The following is a 9,005-nucleotide window of genomic DNA, read 5'->3' on the forward strand; positions in this document are numbered from 1 at the left end:
GATAGCGATCGTGTGAGTTGGGCAGGAGAGGTGTCCTGCCACTTCGAAAACACTCAGTCTCACCTGGCCCTGGCGGACATTTTGTATGTGAAAGCCTTGGTTCAGCACGCAAGCAGCGGAACGCTGACGGGCCTCTTGATGAGCTGCCCCATCGGCATCGGATCTGGATCAAACATATGTTTATAATGGCGCGTTCTACTTTGGCCAAGCATCAGGAAGGATACAATGCCTAGATGCGTTTACGAAGAGGACGAACTGGAACGTTTATGAACTGGATCTTGGCTATAATTCCTGATGGCTCACTGCCTACTGAAGTTGTTGACTGGCGAAGCTGAAACAGTAGCTCATTCATCCAAACATCTCATTTTGATAAATTTTGTCTTCACATACTGATGAGCGAGTGATCCAAGCACTCGAAATACTCGATGCAACGATCCGGCAAGCATCTGAAACCAGTCATTTCCAAATTGATGCCTCCTTTATAGAAGCAGCAGTCACAACAACAACAACAACAACAACAAATATGTGATGACAATGACATAGGAAGCGGTACCTATCCTCATTCAGACATTAGATGAGTGAAATTTATTCAAGTGAGGCATTTGGCTTTCCGTTCATATTACCGCGATATAAAAGCCGTTCAAGGCAAGACACAGAGCCGTCATCAGGGGCAGCCGCCACAAGATACCATCCAGTCAATGATATTCACGCAGTGGCGTAGCCAGTGGGGGGGGGGGGGGGGGGGGGGGTTCCCCCACCCCACCCCACCCCCGAAACCGTACCTTTAGTAGTGCATTTGAGAGAGAGAAAACAAAAGTGAAATCCTCTCACCCATGTAAAGTTCTCGTAGAACCCCTCCCGAAATATTTTTCTGCCTACGCTAGTGTCTTCACGGAAGCAAGAAAAATCATCTCCACACGTAAAGCTCTTCCGAGGGCCGTTGGCCCGAGAGATACGACTTCGGGAAACCTTTGCTAGAAAGCAGAAAAGATAGAACAAAACGCTGACACTCAGACAGTCCCTTAGGGCTTAGTCCCTTATTAGGCTTATTTTTTAATTTTGCAATCAAGTATTTTAAATTTTGCCGGCTTTAAAATAACGCCCTATTCCGGTAGTCCACGTATGTGACAGCAAAACCATTGACTGCAGGACCAGAATATCTTTTATACGATATGTTATACTGTGCTTCCAGCCACAATAATTCGTTGCTACAGCAATCCAAGTCGGATTCTGCCAAAAGTCAGCCGTAAGTCAACTTCCCTTACGAAGGAGGCGTATAAGGTAAGCTCACTCGTGCCTGCACACAGCGCCGAAGTGGCTAAGATGTTAAGAGTCACAGGCAGTATAGATGGGAGCCATAACAAGGTGCAGGCTGACAGACTGAAACATTTTGAACTTCTGTCCTCCAGGCGAAATTTCTGATACAGGGACCATAAGGGGAAGAAGGGTGAACACTAGGACGGCGACGAGGACTGGTATACGTACCTGCTGGGTTAGATATGGCTATAGAACGTTCAGACGCATAATGAACTCAGAGCTGTGCAATATTGTTAGATTCACAGAATTGAGTTCCTTTGCTGTCAGTGTACCTGAAGAGCATTATTAATCTAGTGCTCTGTTGACAAGCCAGTAGGATTAAGTTGTTTTTTAAGCAACCGCGTGTCGGTGCTCTTTTTCGTTTCAATGCGAAAAAATAAGCGAGTCCGCTGGGGGAGATCAAATCTCGTGATAAGCGCATGTTTGGGGCGCATTTTACGAGTCTTTCTTTCCTGCGTCGCGTGAGAAAGGCCATAAATCGTTGCGGACGGGAGAATTCAGTTGATGATGGCCTGTCCCTAGACCTGTCCTTACTTCCAGGTATTATAAAGGAACTGCCTTACGTACATCCAGCTACCTTCTGTCTTGAAGGAAGCCGCTGCCATTCGAAGAAGGTGGAAGGTGGGCTCCTGGTTTACGGCCTGCACACTGAAGAAAATAAAAGAAGAAAATGCTTCTTTTTTTTTTTTTTTTTTTGCTACCCGTATAAGGTGTAAGCGCGCACGTATCGAAAAGGATGTACACCTGACTCACGCTTACTTTTCTAACGATTCTTCTTACTACGTCTTTGAGACCATAGACAGTTTCAAGGACGAAAAAGAAAAAAAAAAAGAAAAGAAGACTTTGCAACGTTGCCCCTTTGCTACTAGCATTTTTGGCCTTTTTTTATTTTTATTTATTTTATTTTACCATAACGAACACACGCAGACTGCCGAAAATCAAGGGTGTAATACTCGATTCTTCCAGCCCCATTCATGCTGCCAGTCACGGGTTTCAACAGACAACCGTTTCCCTAACGGTTGAAGGACCACCTGTCTGGATCTTGTATTCCGTGCCTACTAGAATGAGTCAATATAAAAATTGTGCCTCTCCAGTGCCACGTCTCGCCGATAGGTCATATAGCCCGTGGGTCTGGAAATTTCCTCAAAATGCCGACATGACAGTGGCGTACTGGGGTGGTTGTTGTATGGTAACCGTAGCCACCGTAACCGAAGACAGACATTTTCTTCTTTTTTGAGCGCTAATGGCTCCGGTTAAAATGCCGGACATCGTATTATTTTTTGGTTTCCCCCAATGTGTTGACTTTGTTATGACGCGAGTGACAAATGGTTTGAAATTCCTTTCGTGAGCAAACCTCGGAGTATATCTTCGATAATTATTGTGAAAGTTGTAATAACTGTTTTGCATTCTTCGCCCACAATACAATTACAAAAAATGGCAAGAATTTAGAATTCACCAGTGATAGCCACTAACTACTTCTACAGTAGTTTAACTATAACTCTAACTACTTTGCGATTGAGTAGTTTAACTAGTAGTTCAACTACTTTTCAGGGGAGGTAGTTAAAACTACTTCTTTAACTACTACAATGTAGTTTAACTACATCTATAACTACTTATCGTTGTCCATCAACACCAATCTCATGTAGTGTTCTTAGACACCTAAATATGAATCACAAGCAATGATAAACTTTGGCTCAAGCCATTGCTACGATCGTTAAATACAAAGCTTGCGGCGGGATTCTTTCTGTGCCTACGCGATAAACTAAGTTGCAGAATTATTTCACAGCAAATGAGGCTTCACTAGGCAAGCATTAAAAGTGAAGATTTAGTACATACCTCCGTTCTCATCGAAGAAGTAGCTTAAGGTAAAAGTCGGAAGTAGTTGGCGCCTTCAGTAACCTAACTACCGTAGTTAACTACTTAAAATAGTAGTTTAACTAGTAGTTGTCACTACGTTTCTGCAAGTAGTTGATAACTACTTTTTAACTACAATCAGGTAGTTTAACTACTAGTTTAACTACATGTAGTTAACTACTGGCCATTACTGGAATTCACAAAGGTGGTCTAACTGAATGAGTACACGGAGACGACATAGACGTCTACAGCGTAGTGAGTCTGAGACCAACCTTACGACCGTGCGATTGACAAGAATCCTGCATTTCGGAAGGGCAATACCATCTCTATTCCGTGTACAAAAAGTACCTCACTGGTACCAACACTGGTGCTACTAGGGCATGCTCTTCTCTAAATGTTCTTTTTTTTTTTTTCATTGCGTGTTAGCGCCGCGAAGCCTGTGCGAAGCCTGTGCCTATGAGCGGCGTACAGATGTGGACAGACGGAGAGTGGACAGCAGGAAGTAGCGGGGGACATGGGGATTAGTATGCGTCCTGGGCCGACTTCAGGGTGAACTGTGCCGACATTCGTCTGGAAAGTCTTCGGAAAACCTCAGACAGCACCAGCCTGAGGTAGGATTCGAACCCATCACCTCCCAGTCTTCAGCACGACCATGGTTACCACCAACGAGCGGACGCCTTAGCCCACTCGGCCATGCCGCTAGTTTCAGGAAATGTGAATAATAATTTTAGATAAGGTTGTTAACTATACATTTTCAAGTCTGATCATCTACAGATATTTCAGGTTATGAATCATGTTCCTTGTGACGCAACAGGACACGTTCCTTGGAAAAGATCTTGTCTTCCTATGTATGTTGGCAAGTCGATGCATGACGACAGCAGATGCAGTTAGGGTTCTTCGTTTTCGGGTTAAACCCGATTTTTCGCGACAGTTCCCCCCCCCCCCCCCCCCCCGAACAACTTTTCAAGAATTCGGGTAAAACCCGATATCTACACGAAATCCTTGCGGTCGTTCAACTTGTCGTTCTCGGTAAACCGTCGGAAAAGTGAATCATAATATCAGCAAAGAGAGATATTTGTGACAACCTATTTGCCGTCCGTTTATGATCCCCTCCTGCAGGAGTCAAACACGAGCTTTTGTGGAGCTCGGGCAAGTGTTTGAATACCGCGGTCATTCACTACCCCATTTCCAAGCGGAAATATAAAGATTGTTGTTTCTCGTCCCAGTGTCACAGCAGTGGCTTGTTTCATATGCCTTTTGTTTCACCCAGAAATTCCCCGGTGACATATCAAACAGAGATCATAGCGCCCGATTTCTCCCCGAATTCTTCGATGTAAATAGCACCCGATTTTTCCCTACCGAATTTCAAAAATAATAAAACCCGAAAACGAAGAACCCTACGAGATGCTAAATGCCCATTGGAAAAGCAACAAAAACTAAGAAAGAGTAGAAATTGACCAAATCGGTATAGATTGTGGGATTCTGAATGCACTCCTCATGCCGTTGTCCTGGTATTCCATCTCATCGTCATCATCTATTGCTGTTGTTGTCCTGGTATTTGCAACGGCAGTCGTAGATTATCGTATAGTGCTTTCAGGATCGCAGGTAGTTTTCCGAACTTCATGGATTACCAAAACCCACCAACAAAAATAGAATGCCAACTGAAGATCATCTGCACTGACAACAGAACCTGTTAACCATCCACAAATGTGCCATGGCCCTCGTCGATACGCCAAAAAGTGGAAAATACAGTGATCTAGTGAAGGTAGTTTGAAGCAAAAGACTCTTCGATTGGTTTGGAAGCATTTTTTCCTTTCATTTTTTTTTCACAGCTACAACGACAAAATAGAAACAAACGTCTAAGGTATGTGCTGATACTCACACTGTAATAACCGTGTTATGTTCTCCGCAGTGTTGTCTTTTGACCTAATGTTTGTTCCAGAAGCCCCTAAGAAAGCCGTGATCAGGCATAGCACGTAAGGTGCCGTTTAGTGTATATCCTACAATAGCTCCGGTTAGTTTGCAAGTTGACATACAATTTTACATAGTGACGAAGTGACAGCAGGAAACGCGATACCAGTGGGAAAGACTAAGACGAGACAACGCCACCGAGTCCACTTACAAGGAATCAAAACGAGTACTATAAGTAATCCTTAGTGCAGCGAGGAATAAAGCAAATTCGCGCACCCCAGGAAACCAGTGTTGTACCCGTTACCGAAATATGGTATCGCGATACCGATACTCGTTACTTGAGTAAAAAGTATCGAAATACCGATATCGGTACTTCTTTTGTAAAGTAACGAAGTACCGCTACCGTTACCAAAAAAAGTAACGCGATACTTTGGGCGATACTTTTGTTTGAAATACGGAGATGGTGCAACATGGAAATATCGCTTACGTGAACAGTTCTGCAGTGAAAAGACAGCATATTTCATATGTAGCTCGGAAACGTTATGCTTGACTTTTAGCAATAGCTGGTTCTTGAAATCGTCTTCTGTCATCCTTGCAAGCTGTGGTGTCTCTGGCAGCTGACAGAGGCCAGTGTGACAATTACGTTAGTGTCAGGCCCACACATACCATGAAGTCCAATGACCCAGGAATCCTATCTGAAGTTTACAATGCCACAGTATATGTGAGTGTGACTCAGTGCGGCACGGCAGCTTAGCAGTGGAATTTAGAGCGCACTGTTAAAGAACTTGACCTCTGTTCGTTGACCTCAACTCTTTTGTTGAACACAGCGTGGTTATTTCCTTCAGTTTCAAAGAAAAACGGTGAACACGTGTTTGGTATAATTTCATAATTCCGGTTACGGAGCACGTAGGCGTGTCCACAAGCTTCTTGTCGAGGGCTAGGCGGACCATTGACAATGAATAAGAGTAAGAAATATACTCGGTGAAGAAAGGGTGGGGCACTAAAAAGTATCGATATCGGTAACGATGCGTTACCATAAATGCGTAACGGAAATACTTTTCCGATACTGATTTTAAAAAGTATCGCCGATACGCACTCCGATACCGAAAAAGTATCGATTACTGTAACGGCGTTACTTGTAACGGCGATACGTACAACACTGCAGGAAACGAAATGAGAGTACACAATCCAGCTTAAAACGAACGGAAAGTCGTTTACTGGGTGCACGGTGACATCGATGCCTCTTGAACTCATATAGAAGGTGCCACAGAAGAGGAAGGCAGTAGAGGAAGACTGCAGAAGCCAACTGGGTGGTAGCGGTGCTGATCTGTAGTGACGAAGAGATCCGTGAGAACGTTCATAACAGCAGATGTAGTTGCCCGTAGTAGATACAGTGTTGATATGTTAAGAGTGACCCCTCAGGTCGGAAGGCCCACATTGCGAACAGACTGTTCTTCAAGGCACAGTCCTTATCTGTGATTTTCCTACTGTCATCAGTGTGGATAGGGTACGGTTGGTAGTGATAGAAGAGAGGGAACAGCCTTACTCCTGTACCACACATAGGGACGCACCACTTGACGTCTCAAAGGTTAGAGGTTGAAAGGTTTACATCCCTCCAGTTCTCAATTCTCTGGCGCGCAGTACAATCTGTGCATTATGCGTGCAATGCGTGATGTAACGAACCATACGTATCCGCAACCCCTATAACTCTCGTCGCTCATGATCGGAGTTTTCTCGCGACGGAAAGCCACGAATGATTATAATCAACCTACTCAGCTTTCTAAACGTATGGCCCGCCAAACATAAGTCACCGTAGCCGCCACTAGAAGTTGACGGTGGAGCTGGAAGAGAGGACACTTGACTTCCGTCGCGCCCTCTGTTTGGAGCAAGGTGAATGTTTTGCGAGTCTGATTTACGTTTGGGTTGCGACCGCCATCTGGACGTAAAGTAGTAAACTACTGCTTACGAAACTTTCAATAGATGGCGGTCCGTGCACAAAGCGGCACTGACGCAGGTGAGCTGGTGCTGACGAACATATTACATACATACTCAAAACACTGAAACACTTGTCTGTGTAAAAGTGTTGTCTTCTGTGCTGTCAATCTTAAGGTTTTGTGTATGGATGGGTAGGGTGCCTGAATAGTAGGCCAGAAAGGTAGTATCAAGGCGCCCTGTAACTGGACAGAACTTGCTTGCTTGCTTGCCTCCTGTTCCTATGTTCTACTTCCGTCAGTTCAGGCTGGCACAACATATTCAAAAAATATTTAAGTTAAGTTATACCAGACAAAAACGTAACTCAGTGAAGTACTAAATACCCAATCTTGCAAAGCATTTGAGTAGGATACTACTAAAAGTACTTTAACTATACTTACAAAAGTAACTTTAACTACTAACTGCTTTCAAGATACTATTAAATTAAGCTACAATTTGAAATTTACTGTCAAACAAATAAAACCGAAACGGAAATAAAAAAGGATAGTCGCTCGGCTACTCTTTTCCCACCATATCTTATTGGAAGATGCTCTTCTTGCCCTATGTATGCATACATAACGAGCCACACAATTAGAAGTCGGCCCAGGGCGCACATTACTCCAGAGCATTAGTCGTGGCGTTGCCCACCTCTGTGAGGCCGACAGCGGCGAGCTCTTTCATTAGCACCCCCCCCCCCCCAAAAAAAAAAATAATAATAATGTTTCGAGTGAGCTTCTACGGGAAAATTACGTGTGGGAGAGGAATTGCCTCTCCCGAATGCACTACCAAAGGTACGATTTTAGTGGTGGTGGTGGTGGTGGTGGTGGTGGTGGTGGTGGTGGTGGTGGTGGTGGTGTGGGGGTTAAACCCCTGAAACCTCCTCTTTGACGCCACTGTATGCATATATAAGTGGTCTCGAACTCATCAAAAACACACAAAGTTCATTTCATCGTCTTTGCTGTCTCCCGATAGACAAAACAAATGAAGTATCCTATAGGAGTAACTTATGAAAAGAGTGCAAGATTACTTCCAAAGAGTATTTAAAGGAACTGTAAGTGAAATACAACCACAATGTTTCATGGTACCATCATGTAGAACTTGGCTTTGTGATGATCACACACACACACACATAATTCATCGCCTCTCAGTTCTGCATATTTTTCGCACTAATTAATTTTCAACACTTTCAGAAACTGGAAGGGGGCGACCATCAACGTTCGCAAACAAAGTTGGAGCCAGCCCCAGATTGGCGGACAGACATCACGTGATACTGAAGTTCAACGTAACCCATTTAAAGGAGCCCGGAAAGCACTTCAGTCACCACAATTTTTTTAAGCCAAGCGGTTCGTAGGCCTATTAAAATGCACCATGCGAAGTAATTCTATCAACAGATGCACAAATATCGCAGAATTCGATTTTGAAAATCGCGACCGTGCGCAACGGTGGCAATGCCCGGAAAGACCCGTCGAGCCACTCGCGTCATTTTGACGTCAGGAAAGTGGAGCCGCTAATAGACGAGTTCAGAAAATCCCAGTGCTCTTTGCGCACGCATTGCATTCTGGGCCCTTGCTGAGCGGGGGAACGAAGAATAATCCTTCACATTTCGCTTTCGCAGACCTTGACATCTCGTGGACAATGGACCCGTAGGGGAGAAATCGGAACAGTTTGGAGACCACCCGTTTCTTACGTATTAGTAAACTCCCACAGTTCAAGGCGACGCTATGCACTCTGGGATTTTCTGAACTCGTCTATTGGTTTAGAGGAACGTCGTCTGCTATTTTTCACTCGGAACCCCGCCGCAGCGGTGGAAGACGTTTCTTTTTGCTTTTTCTTTGGTTTATCAGATACAGTAAACGAACATTTGTCTACAGACACCGTTCAAGGTTAGGCAGTGAGATTGTGGAGGCCATCTTCATTGAACTCCCCGAGCAAACGTCGTATGTCGGTCAACC

General features: G+C 44.4%; 1 long non-coding RNA gene across 1 annotated transcript; it reads right to left on the minus strand.

Moving 5' to 3' along the window:
• Positions 1-6,275: 6,275 nt before the first annotated feature.
• On the minus strand, positions 6,276-6,943 carry LOC135397748 (uncharacterized). The gene is made up of 2 exons (XR_010423720.1): positions 6,855-6,943; positions 6,276-6,409 (listed from the first exon to the last, which is right to left on the minus strand). It is a non-coding gene; the product is annotated as an uncharacterized LOC135397748 (long non-coding RNA).
• Positions 6,944-9,005: the final 2,062 nt, after the last annotated feature.

This window comes from Ornithodoros turicata, chromosome 1 (assembly GCF_037126465.1).
Source record: "Ornithodoros turicata isolate Travis chromosome 1, ASM3712646v1, whole genome shotgun sequence".
NCBI classification, from domain to species: domain Eukaryota; kingdom Metazoa; phylum Arthropoda; class Arachnida; order Ixodida; family Argasidae; genus Ornithodoros; species Ornithodoros turicata.